Genomic DNA, 10,094 nt, shown 5'->3' on the forward strand with positions numbered 1-10,094 from the left:
TCTGTGGATTCGACTCTGGGCATCAATACTCAGGTTATATTTGCAACGTCCGCATTGTCCTTTTATAAGGCATAGTTGGACGTGATCAAATTTTGGCGCCGTTGCCGGGGAATTAACGGTGTTATCAATTACAATTGAAAGAAGTACAAAAATTCCTATTGTAGTCATTCTTTCTCTATACCCAATTTTTACATTGAAATTTTAACGTTTGTTGACTTGGTTGCACAGGTGCATGCCTAGAAACTCATCAAGATCTGGTGAAGTATTTGAAGCATTATCAGATCCCGAGAAAGTTTTCAAGGCCTTGAATCGGACTAATCGGAAAAACAAACAACAACCAACAACTGCACAATTCGAAACAATCATGGGGGATCACAAGGAAAACCCAGCGGTAATAATAGTGCTAGAGGCTGCTCTCTATGACTTGGCACAACCCACAGCTAAAAATCTGTCCACAACCATTGTAGTTCCGCAGATACAGGCTGAGTCATTCCAAATTACGAATAACATGCTGCACTTGTTGCAGAACAAGGGACTATTTTCGGGGTCGCAAGTCAAAGATCCTCAACAACACTTGAAGAACTTTCTCTCTATCTGCAAAACTCAAAGGCAGCCCAACGTAACTCTTGAAGCAATCAAGCTGTTATTGTTTCCATTCTCAGTGACAGGAGCTTCCCAGACTTGGCTAAACTCACTTCCCATAAATTCTATAACAACTTGGGATGAGTTAGTCAGGCAATTCCATAATAAGTCCACCCACCCAATAAGATTGCTCAACAAATTGATGAAATTTTGAGTTTTAAATAGAGACCAATGGAGACACTGCATGAAACATGGGAGCGCTTTAAAGGGATGCTGGTTATATGCCCACACCATGGTATTCTAGATTTGATGTTGGGGCAGCGGTTTTACATGGGATTGCCAGATAGCGTGAAGAATATTGTTGATGCTTCAGCTGGTGGAGCATTTTTGAGCAAAACATGGAGAGAAGGCCAGAGTCTACTTGACAAGATGGCACAAAATTCGGGATGGACAACCAAGAATGCACCTATCACTCCAGTGGTTCACTCAGTGCCCTTAGATCCATCCAACTCTATGGCTGAAAATATGGCCGCCTTCTTGACACAGATGAGTATACTCACCAAAAATGTGGAAGAGTCAGGGCAGAAGCAGCAGGTACACATCGTAGATACTACCAATGGGGGCTTGTGCGCATCTTGCATTAGTCAGCCAATCGGTAACCAATGGAATGCAGAACATGATCATCACCACTACCCTGAAGACATGAATTATGTGTCTAATTATGGAGGCCAGAGACAGGGTGGTCAGAATTGGGGCCAGCAAAATCAGCAATACAGGCCAATCCATCCACAGTTCAACAATGGAAACATGGGAGGTATGAGACCCCCTAACAATATGGCACCTTACCCAAGGCCACAGGGATATAATAATCAGAATCAGCAGTAGGGGTATCACCCTCCTTAGTAGCAGCATGGTGGAAGGCAGGAAGATGAGTTTGCTAGACTTGAGGCAATGATGCAGCAGGTTATTAGGTCTAATGCAAAGATTAATGAGATAGTGGATGCACATGATGCAGCAATCAAGAATATTGAAGTGCAGGTGGGCCAAATTTCTATGTCTCTGAACAATGGTCCTCATGGGACACTACCTGCAGACACCCAGATAAATCTAAAAGATCAAGGCCCAAAGCAGCTGATGGCTGTAAGTCTACATAATGGCAGAGATCTGGATGTAGAGCAAGAGAGGGCTCGAGAAACTAGACAAGCTGAGACACTTATACCAGTGCCTATTGAGCTGGATGAGTCAACGAAATTGACGGAGGTGTCAGTCCAGCCTGCCCAGGAAGATAATAGCATTCAGAAGGCGACCGAGAAAGAAGCTGAGACAGTCCAGGAACCAGTAGTTGATGTAGCAGCCGATAAGGATCAATCCCAGTTGATTGGGAAGAGGAGACCTCCTGCACCTTTCTCTCAGAGGTTGGCTAAGTACCAAAAGGAGGAGCAATACAAGAAGTTCTTCGAAATGCTGAAACAAATCCAGGTAAACATACAAAAATGATGCCTGGGTATGCAAAAATGATGAAGGACTTGATGTCCCGAAAATTTGATTTCCAAGACTTGGCCACAGGTACTCTTACTCAGACATGTAGTGCAGTGGTGACTAGACCAATTGCAGAAAAGGTGTCTGACCTAGGGAGCTTTACAATTCCATGCACTATTGGTAATTTTACTTTTGCTAAAGCACTGTGTGATCTAGGGGCCAGCATCAATCTTATGCCCCTGGCGATTTATAAGAGGCTGGGCATTGGAATAGCTAGACCCACCTCTATGTTCTTCCAGTTGGCTGACAGGACAGTGAAATGACCCTCTGGTATACTGGATGATGTGCTAGTTCAGGTAGGGAAATTTGTGTTCCATGCAGATTTTGTGATCTTAGACTGCAGAGTGGATGAAGAGATTCCCATAATTTTGGGAAGACCATTCTTGGCCACAGGGAGAGCTCTTATTGATTGTGAAACCGGGGAGCCCAAGATGAGATTGAATGATGAGGAGATAATATTCAATGTGCAGAAATCTATGAGGCGACCAAGTGAATTCACCAATTATTCTCTTATTGATGCCGTGGATGTAATCGTGGAGACTGATGATGAGGTGCTAATCATTGAGGACCCCCTTGCTACATGTTTAATGAATTTGGATGAGGTGAATGGAGAGGAACTGGCGGAATGGGTGTTGACATTAGAGGGTAAAGGGTTCTGGAATAGAACTCTAGAATTTGAGCCCTTGCACTTGGAAAATCGAGAGACTCCTCCAGCCAAGCCATCTATCGAAGAACCACCAAAGCTGGAGTTAAAGCCATTGCCCAACCATCTCAGGTATGAATTTTTTGGACCTAACTCCACATTACCTGTTATTATCTCATCTAGTTTGTTAGATGTGCAGGCACAACAACTCTTGCAGGTACTTAAGGAGTGTAAGACTGCCATTGGGTGGACCATGGCAAACATAAAGGGGATCAGCCCCGCCTACTGTATGCTCAAAATTCTACTGGAAGAGGGACACAAACCTTCCAGGGAACACCAAAGAAGGCTGAACCCTAACATGAAGGAAGTGGTGAAGAAGGAAGTAATAAAGTGGTTAGACGCGGGAATATCTTCCCAATCTCTAACAACAGCTGGGTTAGCCCAGTTCAATGTGTACCTAAAAAGGGTGGCATGACGGTAGTTAAGAATGATAACAATGAATTGATCTCTACAAGAACAGTCACGGGCTGGAGAATTTGCATGGATTATAGAAAGCTAAATCTAGCCACCCGGAAAGACCACTTCCCACTTCCTTTCATTGATCAGATGTTAGACAGACTGGCAGGGAGGTCACACTTCTGTTTTCTGGATGGGTACTCAGGATACAACCATATCTCCATTGCACCGGAGGACAAAGAGAAGACCTCTTTCCCTTGCCCTTATGGCATTTATGCCTTTCGGAGGATGCCCTTTGGCCTATGCAACGCACCCGCCATATTCTAACGATGCATGATAGCCATATTCACTGACATGGTAGAGTACATAATGGAGGTGTTCATGGATGACTTCTAAGTGGTGGGGAATTCATTTGATGAGTGCCTGATAAATCTGACGCGTGTGCTGAAACGGTCTATCGAGACTAACTTGGTTCTGAACTGGGAGAAGTGCCACTTCATGGTACAAGAAGGCATAGGCTTGGGGCACTGGGTGTCAAGCAAAGGAATTGAGGTGGATCGTGCTAAAGTGGATGTAATAGCAAAGCTATCTCCTCCAACTTTAGTCAAAGCAATCAGAAGCCTCCTTGGGCATGCCGGTTTCTACCGGAGATTCATAAAAGACTTCTCAAAAATTATCAACCCTCTCTGTAAGTTGTTAGAAAAAGATCACCCTTTCTTGTTTTTTGATGATTGCAGGGTAGCATTCGAGGAGCTGAAAAAGAGATTGGTCACAGCACCTATCATTGTTGCCCCCAACTGGGAGCAGCCATTCGAACTCATGTGTGATGCCAGTGACTACGCAGTGGGGGCAGTGCTGGGACAGCAGAAGGACAAGCTGATGCATCCAATCTACTATGCTAGTAGAACGCTAAGTGGAGCCCAGCTGAACTATACTGTGACTGAGAAGGAGATGTTGGTTGTGGTGTTTACTTTCGACAAGTTCAGATCATATCTGATTGGTTCTAAGGTAATTGTATACACTGATCATGCAGCTCTCAGGTACTTGATTGAGAAGAAGGAGTCTAAGCCGCGCCTGATTCGTTGGGTGTTGCTACTGCAAGAATTCGACCTTGAAATTCTTGACCGTAAGGGCACAGAGAACCAAGTCGTTGATCATCTATCACGACTTGAGGGAGCTGAAAATGCAGTTGAGGTTGAAGATATTCTGGAAACCTTTCCAGACGATCAGCTGCTTGCTACTAATCTTGAGAAAGCACCATGGTATGCAGATTTTGCAAATTACTTGGCCTGCGGTATAGTTCCCTATGACCTTTCATCTGTACAAAAGAAAAAGTTTTATCATGACTGTCGCATGTATTATTGGGATGAGCCTTACCTGTTTAGAATTTGTGTTGACAATATGATCCGTAGGTGTGTCCCCGAGATAGAACAATCTTTTGTTTTGCAGGCTTGTCATGCATCGGCTTATGGAGGACATTTTGGAGGGGTCAGGACAACTGCGAAAGTGCTTGAGGCCGGATTTTTTTGGCCAACAATGTTTAAAGATGCGCACCAATGGGTGAAGGGCTGCAATGAATGTCAGTGGACCGGGAACATTTCCTGTCGCCATGAGATGCCCATGAACCCAATTCAAGAGGTGGAAGTGTTTGATATCTGGGGGATTGACTTCATGGGTCCCTCCGTCAGCTCCTATGACAATAAGTACATACTTGTTGTTGTGGATTACCTGTCCAAATGGGTAGAAGCTGCAGCGTTGCCCACTAATGATACAAGAGTGGTGGTGGGATTTTTGAAGAAGAACATATTCACCAGATTTGGGACACCAAGAGAAATTATCAGTGACGGAGGCACTCACTTCTGTATAGAGCTTTCGAGAAGTTGCTTGCAAAGTATGATGTATGCCACAAGGTGACTACCCCTTATCACCTGCAAACTAGTGGGCAGGTTGAAGTATCCAACAGAGAGATAAATAGTGTGCTAACCAAGACTGTGAACGCCACAAGAATTGATTGGGCGAAAAAGTTAGATGATGCACTATGGACCTATAGAACTACTTTTAAAACACCGATTGGTATGTCACCATATAAGTTGGTGTTCGGGAAGGCCTGCCATTTGCCAGTGGAACTTGAACATAGAGCGTGGTGGGCATTGAAACAGCTGAATCTAGACATCGAGGCTGCGGGCACAACGAGGATCACAGAATTGCATGAGCTCGACGAGTTCAGACATCTTGCTTTTGAGAGCACAAGATTGTACAAGGAAAGAATGAAGAGGTTGCACGACAAGAACATTGTGGAGCGAAATTTCAATCCTGGAGATATGGTGTTGCTTTATAACTCACGATTAAGGCTATTTCCGGGTAAACTCAGGTCACGATGGTCTGGACCATTTAGAGTGGTCGAGATTTTTCTTTCAGGTGCTGTCGAGATTGCCACAGAGAAAGACTCTCGTACATTTAGAGTCAATGGGCAGAGATTGAAACTATATGTGGGCATGAGCGAACCAAAGGAAGTGTCTGAGCTACACCTGACTGAACCACAGAGGTCGAGCGAGCCTTAAATGCGCTCATCTGCGTCGTGCCGCGACATTAAATCAGGCGCTGCGTGGGAGGCAACCCACGAATGTGTTGTAAGTGTAATGCATAACTTCATAAAAATAAAAAATAAAAAAATAGCTGGAACACGCCCAGACCGCGGTCCCAGGGTAACAGCGGTCGGACCGCGGTCAAATACCCCCTCTGAAAGAGGTCTACCGCGGTCCCAGCGTACCCGCGGTAGGACCGCAGCAGACCAGCGCGGGCCAGGTAAGTGCAGCTTTTTTTTCCTTTTTTTTTATTTTCTCCCCCCTTTTTTTTAATAACCCTAACCCTCCCCCACTATTCCCCCAAACCCTTCTTTTCTTCAAACCACCCACATTCCCCATCCCCTTCTCTCTTTCACACCATCTCCTATCCCTCAAACCCCCATTGTTGCCCCTCCTTTCTTCTCCATCTCTCTCTCTCCACAACATATCCCTTCCATTCATCCTCAAGGTAAGCTTCTCTTTCTTTTACATAACTTAGTGTAATGTTTTAGTGTTAATTTTTTATCTTTTTTTCTTTCTTTCTTTTCTTTCCTTTTATCCATTATTTGCTTCTTTTGGCCATGATTGATGTTTAAATGGTTGGGTTTTCATTGTACTTAACTTGGGGGCAATTTTTAGAAGGTTTGGAGGCCTAAACAATTTTTTTAGGGTGAAGCTTGGTGGAGGGGGCTAAATGGCCGAAAATTGGGGGTGTGTTGTAAAATTTTGGAGCACTTTGTGCCCTTCTTAGTTTGTGGTGATGGTAGCATTTGACATGACTCACTTGTGGGAGATTGTGTGGGGTATTATATGGCGGAATTGTAGAATTAATAGTGGTGTGAGGGCAATAGTGGAGGTTGTCAACTTTGAGCACCTTACTAATTGGGTATACTGGCATTGTTTGACAAAAGGAAACTGTGTGGTGCCATCGGGTGGCGAAGTCTGAGTACCCATCCGATAGGCACATGTTAGGATGCATCTGATTGTTACCCTGAATTGTCTGCAGGTAATATGGCCGAAAACGGCGAAAGAGCTCGGCCAGCTCTTCCCAAATGCCAGTATTCCACCAGGTTCCAGTCACAGGAGGCAGAGGACGCGTTTTATGCTAAGGCCACCAAAAGCTTTATCTCTGAGATTCCTGTTGACAGGGCTGCCCTCCGTATGGAAAAAGCAGACATGTATGAGGAAATCAGACGGAGGGAGATGGAATTCTTGTTTGATGAACCTGAGATGGCAAACCCAATGATAGTCCGGGAGTTCTACGCGAACTGCCCGGAAAATTTGTGTCGGTCTGTGATTGTGCGAGGCAGGGTGGTAGATGCCTCAATTCTGAAGATTCGCCAGGTCTTGCAGCTGCCCCAGTTCACTGGTGACATTGATCATTACCACGACGCCCAAGGGGTCACTTGGGACACTATAATTGAGACAATCTGCGTAGGGGGTCGACCAATCTGGATACAGGAAAACATTACCCTTCACTCCAAGTCTTTCACACATGAGGCTAAGTGCTGGTTCACCATTATTTGCAGCCGGTTATTGCTCACGGGCAGCACGGCAGATGTGAACCACCTACGGGCTCTATTGGTGTGGTGCTTCGTCACCAAGAAAGACATTGATGTGACGAGAATTATTGGAGATGAAATGATCCTTCAGTCACCTCTACTATCTAAGGGGTTTTACTTCCCCTCACTTGTGACGAGGTTGTGTCTGCTGGATAGTGTCCCCACCAATCCTACAGATGGAGCTTTGCCCGCAAAAGTGGCATTCAGAGCTTCAAAGATCACAGTGGGCAGAGATGCACCCACAACCATTGAGCTTGATGATGAGGATGACGCCCCAACACCCATGGCACCATCTAGGAGATCCTATGATGGAGTCGGATCCTCTCGGCAACCCCATACTGGGGCAGGGTTCTCTAGATCACAGTCCAGCCGACCCATGTTGCATTCTTTGGAGGAAGAGGTGGCAGATCTTCGCTCCTTGGTGGATGGCCTGCATGTGCATATGGATGTCAGGTCTGAGAGCCGGATGCTAGCTTGGTTCTGTGCTTTGGGGAGGGCTTGTCATGTGGATCCCAGCACTGTGTCCGACTCCGAGTGACGCTCAGGGAAGTCTTCTTACCCTTCTGCACTTTATTTGTGTTATGACATGGGGACATGCCATATTCTTTTTGTGTGGGGTGAGAGACTTGCTTTAGTGGTGTATTGTTAGTGTACATATACATTGGTTGTAAAATAAATAAATGTAGGAGACTCTTCCTGAGGACGGACCACTTGGATAGTACTCTTGAGGGAAGTAGTCCATTTAAATTTTTTTTCTTTTTTCTTTTTAGGTAGTGTAGTAATTCCTCCTTGGTTTTTCTTTTGACCACGGTTCTTTTCCAAGGGCTTTTCGTGAACCGGGTTAGGTAGATTTTTCTTTAATATTTTTAGGACCCTTAGGACTCTATTGGACCAAGATGGGTGAAGGCAAGAATGCAACTCATAATGTACACACCTGCAAATAACTAAAACGAACTTGAGGATGCCACGTCTAGGCTCGTTTGTAGACTCGTAATTTTATGCCTTAATTCTGCACACCTTGTCTTTCTTGAACGCTCACGTGAGTGTGTTGACAAACTAATTTGGAATGAGTTACATGCCAAGTGTGTGTGAGATAATACTTGTATTCTGTGCTTGCATGCGATACCTAGAACTTGCCCTGTGTGTTTGCAAAGCGAAATAGAAGTTGTCTTAGAGATGATTGAGGCATTTCCTTGTGTAGCATGTATAATTATGAATCCACTTGTACATATTACCATAGTTAATCCCTTCGAGCCTGAAGCCTGTTCTTTGATAACCTTACAACAACCTACATCCCTGTGTTTGAATAGTTTGACTGTTTGAACCTGTACCTCCCAGAAGCACTTGAATCATTAAAAAGTATATAAAAGTCAAAGTGTCGGGTAGTAATGGAGTGGGAAAAGGAAAATCAGGAAAATACTTGAATGGTGCAAAAAAAATAAAAAAAAATAAAAGAAAACTCTTCGTGTTTCCAGTCAAAGAGGGGCAGCTGTAAGCACGTGATTTTTGACCCTCCCCGAGAATTTTCACATTTTTTGCGTGAATATGTGAAATTGGGTCCAATATAGTCATTTTAACTATTTTACTTTATTTCGTTGCTCAAAAGAAAAATCACAAAAAATATATATATAATTTTAGTTTATGTATTTCTCATAAACTTGAAAAATACAAAAAAATTGTACTTTATTTTGGTACTTTATATAAATTCGAAAATTACAAAAAATATAGTTCTATTAATGTTTGCAGTCATTATAACTTTGAAAAAATACAAAAATATTACGTCTTTATTAAAGAACGAAAATTACAAAAAAATAATTTTATTAATATTCTATAGTCATTTTTAACTTTGAAAAATACAAAAAATATTACTTCATATTTTATCTTAATATTTAAGAAAAACGAAAATTACAAAAAAATATAGTTTCATTAATATTTTGTAGCTATTTTAAATCTTTAAAAATATTTAAAAAGAGATAGTTTTGTTTAAATACTAGTCTTATTTTTGGTAGTTATTTTGCTTACATAGGACTAGTTAAGCAACGTGTTCCTATTTCTCGGGTCCCGGCAAAAGAATAATATTCGGGTTTAAAATACCCGGTTTTAGGCCTAATTTTCGGACCTAGCCCACAATAAACCGTGTCCAGGACACGTGGGGAACCCCACCACGCGTGGGGGACATATGCCTTGAACCCCACCACGCGTGGGCTCATTTTTCTGGGCAGAGACTATACAAATACACGGACAAAACTTTGAAAGGGAGGACTTTTGGGGAAAAGTTAAAAAAAAACGGGATTTTAGAATTTTTGAGGAACAGCTACTACTGTTCCTCTTTCTTCTTTAAAGAGAAAGGAAAAAAAACCCTACCCGGACTCCCCCATTTGTCAAGAAGAAAACCAACAGACCACCCTCCTCAACCGATCACATTCCCGACCACCTCCGACCAGTCCTAGCACCCCCCCTCGTCGTCACACCACCTGCCCAACGCCAAAACCATCCCAAACACCACCCCGTCACTACAAAAAACCCACGACCAAACCTACCCACACCCAGTCCGTCGACCACCCTCCTCCTCCATCACTCTCGACAAACCACTATGGTTACCCAAACCAGTCCATAACCATCGTCGTCAACCCGTTGCGAGCTCCCCCCGTCGACTAAGCATCACCACCGTTCGACCCCGTCAACAAACACCCAAAACCCTACTGCCCGTTACCATTCCCTCCGTCACCCTCACAACGAAAACCAGCA

At 43.7% G+C, this 10,094-nt stretch overlaps 1 non-coding gene across 1 annotated transcript; it reads right to left on the reverse strand.

The window, feature by feature from the left end:
- Positions 1 to 774: 774 nt before the first annotated feature.
- LOC138878782 (small nucleolar RNA R71) lies at positions 775 to 881 on the reverse strand. Its single transcript, XR_011402558.1, has one exon. It is a non-coding gene; the product is annotated as a small nucleolar RNA R71 (small nucleolar RNA).
- Positions 882 to 10,094: the final 9,213 nt, after the last annotated feature.

Source organism: Nicotiana sylvestris, chromosome 9 (assembly GCF_000393655.2).
Source record: "Nicotiana sylvestris chromosome 9, ASM39365v2, whole genome shotgun sequence".
Classification (NCBI taxonomy): domain Eukaryota; kingdom Viridiplantae; phylum Streptophyta; class Magnoliopsida; order Solanales; family Solanaceae; genus Nicotiana; species Nicotiana sylvestris.